Here is a 13,709-nt window from a genome sequence, read left to right as displayed (position 1 = left end):
AAACTGCTTAAGTTAACGTTTTCCAGGTCAGCCAGTAATCTAAAGCTATATGCTCCTAAAATTCGCTTACGCTGAAACCGAAAACCGAACATAGTACCTACCCTAAGGGTAGGTTCTATTCGGTTTTCGAGTTGAAAACCACTTTATTATCGCGATTACTTTTCCTTAAATAACCAAAATTATAAATGAAAACAAACTTATTCCTGTAAAGTCTTACCGAAATCTATAGGAACAAGAAACTACGCATCAATTGAGTTAATTTGTCTGCTTTATATTGAACTGTTTTAATAAAGTAACCACGAAAATTTCCATGCGAAAAGCGAACATAGTACTTATCTTTACACAAAAAGCAGGACACTCACACAAGAGGTGTTTAATTGATTCCTTTTCCTCCACATCATGACAGCTTATACAATAGTCATTGTACTTCGCACCTATAGTTTTTGCAAATTCGCCTATCAGGCAGCGACCCGTTATAGCAGATATCAGGAGTGCTATCTGACGCCTTGAGAACACTAGCATATCTAGTGTGCGGTTTAAGTTTAAATGGGGCCATATTTGCTTGGTGTCGTTACAACCCTTGCAATTTTCCCATCGAATATTTGCCATCATGCAGTCCTTGATTGTAGTCCTAATTATTTTTATTATTATTTTTTAAGTAAATTTAATGTATTTCTTTATGATGAGTATCTCTGTAACCGTATATGTCCATTTCAGATTGGTTGTAAAATGAGTTAAATAAATAAAAAATAAAAATAAATAACATAAATTCAACTTGACTTGAAAAAGCTCTTCTTCAATACATCTTCAAATTGTTTGCGAAGTGCTTCCAATTTGCCAAAATGTTGACGAAATCTTTGAAAAGGTGTTGAAGATAATATGAGAAAATTTTTATTAAACACTTCCATGTGGTGTTCAATACTTTTCTGTGCAACGAAGTTCGTGGTCAATTGGAAGAAATAAAAAGAATTGGAAAATTTTAGACAAATAAGTGAATTTACTCCAAATAGTTTATACCCTGCCAAAATTTTTGGATTTGACGGCACTACTGAGAATCCCCACCACGTCGAAAACAATCGTATACGACATCAAAACCTCGTCGGAAAAGCGCCGTCACTATTGAGAAGTTATACCACACCAAGTTACTACAAAAAAGTTTTTCATCAGTGCAATTATTAGATGCCTTTTTAGATCAAATTAGAAAGACGCCAATAAGAGCCCCCTTCAAACTATCAGAAAAAGTGCATTCTAAGGTAGTTGTCAAAGAATCATTGTGGTCAAGTAAAACACGATTGTGTAGATCTTTATTAATTTGATTAAACATTTATAAATTCTTATAAATATAATATATTTCCGTTTATCCCATCACATTTAATATAACTTTTTTCATTAATAAAAGAATGATGTTGATTTACACGTAGCAAGTTACATGTTGCAGCGTCTATCAGCCGTTTATTTATTTTCTATGGAGGCAGCGTATCTGGAAAAATACCTGAAAAAAACAATCACTTTATTCCATTTGGAAAATAGAAACTTGTTCACCATATACCTTTCACAATTTTAAGCGTAATAGCTATGTTTTCAGCACTTTATTTTCGTTTTTATTTAAATAAATTATAATAAGCTAGTTGCGCTTGGCGTTTCACAAAATATAAAATGGGTTTCTAACAATAGTGATGGCAAAATACTTTCATGTACATTTTGTACTTTTTCATATGCTTCCCCCATCACAGTTGGCGATGGTTGAAGTGACATTTACGAGTCTGTGGTAGCGATGAGGATGAAATGGAACTTTGAAATGCTGGCATGATAGTGCCATTTAAAAGTTCGTTGGCTAACGTAGCGAAGTTCTGGATACCGAAGTATTTTAACTCAATTTTATTTACAACAAAAGCACATAAGAGTAAATATAACAAATATATACGGCTGTAAGTTCGGCCAGGCCGTATCTTATGTACTCTCCGCCATCCCAGCAAAAAAGAGCTTCTAGAAAGTAATATGGATCACCAACTTGTGATCCGGAAGTAGTGAAAACTTGGAGCATCACCCAATTTTACATGGGCTTGTCATTGTCACGGAAGTACTTGGTTTTCGGATTGTTTGTACTGCTTTAGAAGTTGCTCCTTTCACTTTTTTCTTCAACCCTTTGACTTTTATTTTTGTCAGTATTTTTTGTTACACTTTTATTTTCTTATTATTTAATTTTTCCCATGTGAAAAACTTTTTCGCTCCGGGGGTTGAACCTGGGTTTGTTGACACGATAACAGAACGCCTTATCACATTCAACTACAAACGCCATTGAACGTGAAGAAATCAAACATATAAATGTTTGGGCAACACCCAAAAATGTATATGCTTGAAGCAAAATATGGTTGGGAGTGTATATATATATATATATATATATATATATATATATATATATATATATATATATATATATATATATATATATATATATATATATATATATATATATATATATATATATATATATATATATATATATCATTTAAAATATTAATAGTTCCAAATATTTAAAATTTATTGGCAAATAAACCTGCGTTAGTAGGCATTTGCGCCACACTGTGGAACAGGGTATTATAAGTTAGTGCATATGTTTGCAACACCCAGAAGGAGACGAGATAGACACATGGTGTCTTTGGCAATAATGCTCAGGGTGGGTCCCTGAGTCGATATAACCATGTCCGTCCGTCCGTCTGTCTGTGAACACATTTTTGTGATCAAAGTCTAGGTCGCAATTTAAGTCCAATCGCCTTCAAATTTGGCACATGTTCCTAATTTGGGTCAGAATAGAACCCTATTGATTTTGGAAGAAATCGGTTCAGATTTATAGCTCCCATATATATCTTTCGCCCGATATGCACTTATATGGACCCAGAAGCCAGAGTTTTATCCCGATTAGCTTGAAATTTTGCACAAGGAGTACAATTGGTAGTATAGTCATGTGTGCCAAACTTGATTGAAATCGGTTCAGATTTAGATATAGCTTCCATATATATTTTTCGCCCGATATGGACTTATATGGCCCCAGAAGCCAGAGTTTTGGCCCAATTTGGTTGAAATTTTGCACTAGTAGTACAATTAGTAATCTAGTCATGTGTGCCACATTTGATTGAAATCGGTTCGGATTTAGATATAGCTCCCATATATATGTTTTTCTGATTTCGACAAAAATGGTCAAAATACCAACATTTTCCTTGTTAAATCGCCACTGCTTAGTCGAAAAGTTGTAAAAATGACTCTAATTTTCCTAAACTTCTAATACATATATATCGAGCGATAAATCATAAATAAACTTTTGCGAAGTTTTCTTAAAATTGCTTCAGATTTAAATGGTTCCCATATTTTTTTTTTTACTAAAATTGTGTTCCGGCCTAGTGCATTAGCCAACTTAAATTTTGAGTCTATAGATTTTGTAGAAGTCTATCAAATTCTGTCCAGATCGAGTGATATTTAAATGTATGTATTTGGGACAAACCCATTAGTGTAACTAGATAATTTTCCTAGGGGAGTCATTATTTTAACCCAATTTTTATAACTCGTTTTTTTTTTTAATATTCTTAATGGGTATTTTTTGTTTCAAATAGGATAAAAAAGTAAGAATTAATAAAATGACAAAAATTATTTAAATGATGTCGAAAAAAATCTAATTCCATTCTAGAAAAATTGCGAAGTTTTGAAAATATTTTAGGTCAAACGTTCCCATTTCCCATTATTTATTTGGGAAAATATCAATTTGAATTTTTTAATTCACATTCAAAACACTGAATTCGGATCACACCTTAAGAAGTGATGCAAATTCAGTGCAACGGTTGTTGAAATGGTGGGCATCCGTCCTATGACATGTCCATCTTAAATTCATCGCTTCTGCGCCAATTTTGCTTCACTTCCGGACACAAAAAGAACAGTTTCATAACTTTTTTGGAGATTCTGGTTTTTTGCACCGTTATTAAGATATTCATTTATAAAAGAATAGCTTTAATATCAATTACAATTTTTTTAATTAAATCGACTAAAACTCTGACCAAACAAATTAATAAAGGTGCTTTATTAAACTAAACATAAATTTAGGAACTTGAATCATAAGTTCAACCAAAGTTTTATTTCATAAATATCAGACTTCAAACATTCACTTATAATAAATAATTCACTTATATAAAAATAAAGCTATATATTGTCATCGGCAATTGAAATGAAAATTCTTTAGCGGAACTTTGTGCGGTTTTATTTACTTGTTTAATATTATATAAAAGCAATATCAAATCGTAAATAGGTTTTCAAATTCTGGGGGGGCTACAATTTTTCTGGGGGTCTAAGCCCCCTCCCCAGAGGCCTTCCTACGCTTATGGACAAACCTTTATATATAGCCCCCAACACATTTGACGGATATGATATGGTATCGAAAATTTAGATCTACAAAGTGGTGCAGGGTATAATATAGTCGGCCCCGCCCGACTTTAGACTTTTCTTACTTGTTTTTTACTAAAATTGTGTTCCAGTCTAGTGCATTAGCCAACTTAAATTTTGAGTCTATAGATTTTGTAGAAGTCTATCAAATTCTGTTCAGATCGAGTGATATTTAAATGTACACTCATAGAAAAAAGTCTGCTAAAAACATCAGTCGATGTCTGCTGTTATATTTTTGTACTTCAGGGCCAAATGAACAACAATTTATAAAATTTTTACGTTATAAATTTTTCCCCAAAGCATATTTAAGAACCAAAAGTAGTATTTGGTATATTTTTGCACTGTAATATACTTACAAGCTCCTAAATACGATCAGCAAACATTTTGTTTGCTGTTATGCCTCAATTCGATAAATATTCAGATTTTTGGTCAAATACTATAGATATTCATAAAATATTGTTTTAATTATGTTAGGATAGCTCCTAAGTTGACATTTTTATTTGTTTTAGCCAAAATAAAACATGTTTTAGTGTAATCGAGCTTCAAAAATAGCAGGAAATGTTTGCTATTTCAGCAAACAGTGACTGCTGTCCCTTTTTCAGCAGACTTTCTGCTGTTTTAGCAGACTTTTCTGCTGTCCCTACTAACAAATTTCTTTGGGTGTATGTATTTGGGACAAACTTTATATATAGCCCCCAACACATTTGACGGATGTGATATGGTATCGAATATTTAGATCTACAAAGTGGTGCAGGGTATAATATAGTCGGCCACGCCCGACTTTAGATTTTTTTTACTTGCTTTTTAAGTAAATTTAATGTATTTCTTTATGATGAGTATCTCTGTAACCGTATATGTCCATTTCGGCTTGGTTGTAAAATGAGTTAAATAAATAAAATTAAAAATAAATAACATAAATTCAACTTGACTTGAAAAAGCTCTTCTTCAATACATCTTCAAATTGTTTGCGAACGGCTTCCAATTTGCCAAAATGTTGACGAAATCTTTGAAAAGGTGTTGAAGATAATATGAGAAAATTTTTATAAAACACTACCATGTGGTGTTCAATACTTTTCTGTGCAACGAAGTTCGTGGTCAATTGGAAGAAATAAAAAGAATTGGAAAATTTTAGACAAATAAGTGAATTTACTCCAAATAGTTTATACCCTGCCAAAATTTTTGGATTTGACGGCACTACTGAGAATCCCCCCACGTCGAAAACAATCGTATACGACATCAAAACCTCGTCGAAAAAGCGCCGTCACTATTGAGAAGTTTTACCACGCCAAGTTACTACAAAAAAGGTTTTCATCAGTGCAATTATTAGATGCCTTTTTAGATCAAATTAGAAAGACGCCAATAAGAGCCCCCTTCAAACTATCAGAAAAAGTGCATTCTAAGGTAGTTGTCAAAGAATCATTGTGGTCAAGTAAAACACGATTGTGTAGATCTTTATTAATTTATTTAAACATTTATAAATTCTTATAAATATAATATTTTCCGTTTATCTCATCACATTTAATATAACTTTTTATACCCTTCACCACTACTGTGGTACAGGGTATAATAAGTTTGTGCATTTGTATGTAACGCCAATAAATAGTGGTCATAGACCCATCTTTAAGTATACCGATCGGCTTAGAATTAAATTCTGAGTCGATTTAGCGATGTCCGTCTATCTGTCCGTCCGTCCGTCTGTCTGTATATGTAATTTTGTGCACAAAGTACAGCTCGCAATTTATGTCCGATCGTCCTCAATTTTGGCACAGGGCCGTTTCTTGGGATAAAGACAATCGCTATTGGTTTTGGAAAAAATCGGTACAGATTTAGATATAGCTGCCATATATATTTATCCCCGATTTGGTCATAGTTAGCGTGTTTATCAACCGATTTTCTTGAAATACCGTACATCCAAATATTTTATGAATCTCGAAAATCTTGCAAAATATCAGCCAAATCGGTTCAGATTTAGATATAGCTCCCATATATATCTTTCGTCCGATTTAGACTCATATGACCACAGAGGCCAAAGTTTACAACCGATCTTCGTGAAATTTTGTACAGAGGGTAGAATTGACATTCTACCAATGTTTGGTAAATTTGATTGAAATCGGTTCAAATTTAGATATAGCTCCCATATATATCTTTCGTCCGATTTGAACTTATATGGCCACAAAAGCCAGAGTTTTGCCGTGATTTGCTTCAAATTTTGCACAAGGGGTACGTTTAATAGTATCGTGTGTCAAATTTTGTTAAAATCGGTTCAGAAATAGATATAGCTCACATATATATCTTTCGCCCGATTTGGACTTATATGGTCTCAAAAGCCAGAGTTTTACCCTGACTTACTTCAAATTTTGCACAAGCGGTATATTTAACGATACTATTGTATGTGCCAAATATGGTCAAAATCGATTCAGATTTAGATATAGCTCCCATATATATCTTTCGTCCGATTTGAACTTATATGGCCTCAAAATCCAGGGTTTTGCCGTGATTTGCTTCAAATTTCGCACAAGGAGTACGTTTGGTAGTATCGGTAATTGTGCCAAATTTGGTTGAAATCGGTTCAGATTTAGATATGGCTCCCATATATATCTTCCGTCCGATTTGCACTCATATGACCAGGGGGCCAAAGTTATACTGCCATTTACGTGAAATTTCGCATAGATAGCAGAATTATTATTCTAACTATACATGTCAAATTTAGTCAAAATCGGTTCAGATTATATATATAGCTCCCATATATACGTACACCAGAGTTGGGGAAATATGGTAGACTGTTACACATTTTAGACCCATTTTCATTGGAAGTGTCCTCCAATTAACTGGATAGCGTTAGCCGATTTATATTTTACTTCTAGAGATTTTGTAGAAGTAAAAAAATTGTCTCCTTTATGTTATATAGCTTCCAGCAAATGTGAAGTAGTTGAGATGGTAACACAAATTTTGACCTACATAGGGGTGAAGGGTATAATATAGTCGGTACCGCCCGACTTTAGACTTTACTTACTTGTTTCATTAATAAAAGAATGGTGTTGATTTACACGTAGCAAGTTACATGTTGCAGCGTATATCAGCCGTTTATTTATTTTCTATGGAGGCAGCGTATCTGGAAAAATACCTGAAAAAACAATCACTTTATTCCATTTGGAAAATCGAAACTTGTTCACCATATACCTTTCACAATTTTTAGCGTAATAGCTATGTTTTCAGCACATTATTTTCATTTTTATTTAAATAAATTATAATAAGCTAGTTGCGCTTGGCGTTTCACAAAATATAAAATGGGTTTTCTAACAATAGTGATGGCAAAATAGTTTCATGTACATTTTGTACTTTTTGATATGTTTCCCCCATCACAGTTGGCGATGGTTGTAGTGACATTTACGAGTCTGTGGTAGCGATGAGGATGAAATGGAACTTTGAAATGCTGGCAGGATAGTGCCATTTAAATGTTCGTTGGCTAACGTAGCGAAGTTCTAGATCCCGAAGTATTTTAACTCAATTTTATTTACAACAAAAGCACATAAGAGTAAATAAAACAAATATATACGGCTGTAAGTTCGGCCAGGCCGTATCTTATGTACCCTCCGCCATCCCAGCAAAAAAGAACTTCTAGAAAGTAATATAGATGACCAACTTGTGATCCGGAAGTAGTGAAAACTTGGATCATCACCCAATTTTTCATGGGCTTGTCATTGGACAGAAGTACTTGGTTTTCGGATTGTTTGTACTGCTTTAGAAGTTGCTCCTTTCACTTTTTTCTTCAACCCTTTCACTTTTTATTTCTGTCAGTATTTTTTGTTACACTTTTATTTTCTTATTATTTAATTTTTCCCATTTGAAAAACTTTTTCGCTCCGACCGGGGGTTGAGCCTGGGTTTGTTGACACGATAACAGAACGCCTTATCACATTCAGCTACAAACGCCATTGAACATGACGCATCGAAACGTCAATTCAATCGTAATATGACACCAATGCATTCTAACAACTTCTGGAGATGTTCTTTATTAGTATGAATGAAAAAATAAAGAACACAGGTTTAAATCTCACCAGCGATTAATTTGTTTATTGAGATTAAAAAAATATATATTTTTTATGTTTATCGGTTTTATTTTGTTACACCCATAGAAAAATTATTACCATACGGGCTCAAATTGATACCGTATGTTATTGATAGTTAGCCAACCCCGTATGGTACAATATCAATACCGAATGGTACAGGCGGTACGCAAAGCATGAAAGTACGATTCGGTATTATGAAAGTACCAATATGATATTGAAAATAATACCTAAGCGGTACTATTATTTATACCATAAAGGTATTGATGTATAAACAGTGCGGTATTACCAAATAATACCAAAATGGTATTGGTTTAATAATATTTAGTTTAATAAAACACACGTAAAATGTCTTTGTTACGTACTTCATTTAATACATAACATACATACAAAAACCTAATCATTTCTCCATGCAAAGTTTAATTTCTTCCAATTCACATCCATGTCGCAATTCAGGCACAGCATCCCTCAAGTCATTTCTCCATGCAAATTTTTTCTCCCAATTCAGCTCCATGTCGCAATTCAGGCACTGCATCCCTCAAGTCGTCTGTTGTTGTATTTGGAAGGTTTTTGTATGTCAGTTGCGCATCTAATTATAGGATGATCGAATTAGAAAACATAAATAATGCTAAAAAATATTAAACTTACCTATACTTCGCATTATTCACTGAATTCATTTAATTTTCGTCATCTTATCCCAAATTATTGTTATTTACAAGCCACATGAAAAAAAACTAAACTACCAAGGCGACCAATTACAATTGGTCGCAACATCTATATATCATGTGTTACAGCGTTGTGATAGTTAATACCACAATAATACCGGATGTAAATTATTTGATACAAAGTGGTACCAAAATTAAAAGGTAACGCGAATCAATTTATTAATACCAAACGGTAATGGCCGCATACCGCCTTTTTTCTACCAGTGTATATTTTTGTATAAATATATTTTTTCCATTAAAAATCAACAAAAAATTTAAAATATCGTAATTTGCAAAACCGCCTTAAAAGAACTTCCATGGAATTGAAAAAGTTAAACGGCACAGGTTCAAACATATCAAAAAATAAGAACAAAAAAAACAAACAACAAAACTTTAAATATCTTAAACATTATTAGTAAACACGTTTGCATTGATAATTCGATTTCCTTCCTTTTGGTGTCATAAAACAGCATTAAAATTTATTAACATGCGGGCAATTTGAAATTAAGAACGTACTGGACCGCGTGTTAGAATTGATTTCCAGCAGAAGGAATTCACAAAATATCCATTTTAAACTGATAATAGCATATGAATTAAACTGACGATGTGATGCACATTTTCATCCAGATGTTGTTGATTTCAACAATTTGTTGTTTTTAACAATTTTAATTGGTTGCACTTGTAATGTTTCTGGAAACTTTTTCTTGTCGATAAGCCACTCATTTTTCATTGGTCAGCTTCTTAATGTTTGCAAGAATGTAGCATCCAAAGATTTTAGTTTTCTGCAAAGAGATTTAAATTTAGTGACTTCTCTAAAGTGTTGATTTAATTTTTCATATTGACGTACCAATTATTATAAACTATTTGAAGCAGTTCCAGTTAATTGTCCACCATTTTTTCATCGGTCAGTTTTTTAATGTTTTCAAGAACATAGAATCCATAATTTTAGTTTTCGGCAAAGAGATATACATTTAGTGACTTCCTTAAAGTTTTATATCATTTTTTATTTACACTTACCTATTTTTATAAACTATTTGGTTATTTGTCTAAAATTTTCCATTTTTTAAATTTCTTGCAATTGACTACGAACTTCGTTGCACAAATAAGTATTGAAAACCACATGGTTTTTTCGTTGCATTTTAGGGTAGTGTTTTGTCAAAGTTTTCTCATATTATCTTCTACACCTTTTCAAAGATTTCGTCATTTTGGCAAATTGGAAGCTATTTCAAGTCAAGTTGAATTTATGTTGAAAATTATATTTACCCTCAAACTGAAAAGTTGTTGCATTTGAAAAACGCTCATCCTGTGTTTATTGGGTAGGCTTCAAGCACGAATTCATAAAATGTGCAGGTAATGTGGTGCACCATAATGTAGATTTTTTTTGTAAAAACAAATAAATGCAATATGTGTATCGCAATTGCATAGATTTTATGCTTATTTAGTACTCGTCAGTTATTTATATCCGAAAATTGTGCACTGGCTATACACAGCAGTGGTTAGACCTATAATGCTATATGGTGTTGTAGTCTGGTGGCCGGCACTTCAGCAACCGACAGGTTTATATAAAGTTCAGCGTAAGGCGTATTTGTGTATCTCAGGCGCATTCAGTAAGACAGGAATAGATTCCCTTAATGTCATGCTGCATCTATTGCCTTTTGACATTTTGGCCAAACAGTCAGTTGCAACAACGGCTGTGCAGTTGCGCGAGCTATCGCTGTGGTCGGAACAAATGTCAAAAGGTCACAGTTCGGTCCTCAAAATAATGTCAAATGTGCCTAACGGAGTGGATTACACTATGTCGAAAACACTTTTCGACAAAAAGTTTGAAACTCTAATTCCCAACAGTGAAGCGAAGTGTACACAGACCCCGGGGAATAAAAGTGTTACTGCAAGAACTCACAGAGAAGCCGTCTTAGAACCTTTTGATAGCACTTAAATTAAATGCGACACAGATTCCTTGTTTTTTCTCATATAGTGTATTTTATTAATTGTAACAATGTAATCTTTTCCACTTATATAGTTATAATTCAAGTTCAAGTGGTTTATGATAAATACAATTTAATAAGACAAATTAATACGCGCTTCAAAATTGTATTCGCTCACGGCTTCTCCTCTCACCAATAACTGCCAAATTTCAAATCATTGAAATGTCATATGACTTCATCTCAAAGCTGGTTAGATTTCAGCGGCGTCCGCCGTCGGCAACAAAAAGATATATAGATTTCTACACTGATGGCTCCAAATTGGATGGACAACTGGGTTTCGAAGTATATTCCAAAGATCTGGAACTTCGAATAGCGAAAAGATTACCTAATCACTGTAGTGTTCAGGCTGAATTATTAGCAATAAGAGAGGTGGCGAATTGGCTGAGAATTAATGGTCCAATAAATGTTGGCATTAATATATACTCAGACAGTCAACCTGCAATAAAATCCTTGGACTCTGTGTTCCGTAACTCGAAAACGGCCATCGACTGCCGCAAATCTCTCAACGAGAGGGCTGAGCAGTACAATATTTACCTAATACCGGGGAACTGCGAAGCAGATGAGTTAGCAAGGCTAGGAACTACCTTACATATTCCAGGGGAACTAGGATCTATTGGTATGCCCCTGGCTACCTGCAAGCTTGTACTGTTCCTCGTCCTGAAATACTTCCATGTTATTGTGATTATGCGTCACCAACCCAAAGCTCTGGCATGATGGCGTTCTGCGCGGCTAAACTCGCCGGATGGGGAGGTTCCTTCGGTGGCGACGACAGGTGAACAGTGACAGAAACAATGTTATGCGCTTTACAGACTATCAGTTATTCCGGATGGAAAGTCGGTTTTTGTAAAGAATCTTACAGTGTGTCGGATCGATGCGACTTGTCGGCGATGACTAAATAATCGGTAAATGTGCTATCGATCCCATAAACATGCAGCAGTATTGATTATGCCTTCGGACTTAACTTATAATGTGCACAATATATGGGATATGTTCGACACGAGCACTGTCGTTCGGAATAACTGATAGTGTGTAAAGCGCATTATTTAAATTATTGACACTGTTAGCAGCAACATAAAAATAGTTTATAACAAAAAAAGCTTTACCAATTATTGGCAACACTGATCACATCCCTGAGGTTGTGTTCAGTTTGCGCGATACATATTTGCATAAGCGTCAAATATATTTTACCGTTAAACAAATACTTGTTCCACTTTATTTCAAAAGTAATTTAACAAAAATGTTTCCTCCGCACTGCAACTGCTGTTTTTGTCGAAAACTATTCGATCCTAAACTCAAGTTCCACGTATCACAATGTGGTCACATTATCTGCAAGGAATGTCTCCAGCCAAATTGTCCATTGTGCTCCAATCCATATAAGGCTACGAAAATAGGGAAAGATATGCCGTCCACTATGATGAAATATTTCGATAATCCCATCAAACATTATCAAAATATTATGAGAATTCATTATGAACAGGAGAATATGCTAATAACTCATATGGTAATGTCGCAGGATGCTGAAGAAGCTCGAGGACGAAATCCATGCATACGCAAAAATCCAAAAGTCGCTAGATGAAAAACTTGAGAAGGAAAGAACCACAATAAGACAACTAAAGGAATATATTGCGTACCATGAAAGACGAGTGGAGACAGTTCAGCACACAACGCCACAGCCAAAATGTCGGTATCCATCGCCACGTAATAAAATATATTCGGATGAAGGAAAATCGGGTTCCAGTGAGTCATTAGATTTTATGCCACAACGAACACAAAATATTAGAGTTCACTATGCTCCTCCCAGAAGCCCCACCCTCAGTAATTCCAATAGTTCGGAAAGCGAAAGAACACTGGGTCGTTCTTCTGCGTATAAAGTGAGCTCACAACTACTGAAACCAATGGCAGCAGATGCGAAGAATTTACAATACCTAAATTTTTGAATACTTTGTTTTAATCCTTTATTATTGTTTAATTCAATTAAACAAATTTTAGTTTTCATTAAAGAACATATTTTTTTAAACATCAATATTTTAATAAACACAGTTCTATCTAACAGTAGCAACTTTTCGATGATCAGCGAATCGTTTTAATTATTTCAAAAAAGTACCCACGAAACCAAGGCAGCTTTAGATCTGAAATAGGAAATACTATATTTCTATGTTTTCATTTGCTCAACGAAATATGTCGATATAAGGACCGGCGACATCCGAATAATTGGAGGAATATCCTCCGGCTAAGTACATTATAAAAAATGTTTGGCGAGACCACTTTTCGACAAAAAGTTTGAAACTCTAATTCCCAAAAGTGAGGCGTGGTGCACACAGGCCCCGGGGAATAAACGATATATAGATCTGATGGCTCCAAATTGGATGGACAAGTGGTTTTAGAAGTATATTCTAAAGATCTGGAACATCGAATAGCGAAAACATAACCTAATCACTGTAGTATTTTTTCAGGCTCAAATATTAGCAATAAAAGAGGTGGCGAATTGGCGAGAAGTAATGGTCCAATAAATGTTGGCGTTAATAT

General features: G+C 34.1%; 1 long non-coding RNA gene and 1 pseudogene across 1 annotated transcript; one reads left to right on the top strand and one right to left on the bottom strand.

Annotated features, from left to right (window-relative positions):
- Positions 1–8,845: 8,845 nt before the first annotated feature.
- LOC142232768 (uncharacterized) lies at positions 8,846–9,264 on the bottom strand. Its single transcript, XR_012721203.1, has 2 exons — positions 9,143–9,264; positions 8,846–9,083 (listed from the first exon to the last, which is right to left on the bottom strand). It is a non-coding gene; the product is annotated as an uncharacterized LOC142232768 (long non-coding RNA).
- Positions 9,265–12,311: 3,047 nt separating this feature from the next.
- Positions 12,312–13,236, top strand: LOC142233543 (RING finger protein narya-like; annotated as a pseudogene).
- The last annotated feature ends 473 nt before the right edge of the window (positions 13,237–13,709 follow it).

The sequence above is a fragment of the Haematobia irritans genome, chromosome 4 (genome assembly GCF_050003625.1).
Source record: "Haematobia irritans isolate KBUSLIRL chromosome 4, ASM5000362v1, whole genome shotgun sequence".
Taxonomy (NCBI): Eukaryota; Metazoa; Arthropoda; class Insecta; order Diptera; family Muscidae; genus Haematobia; species Haematobia irritans.
The sequence above is the reverse complement of the archived record's forward strand: the minus strand, read 5'-3'. Positions and strand labels throughout refer to the sequence as shown.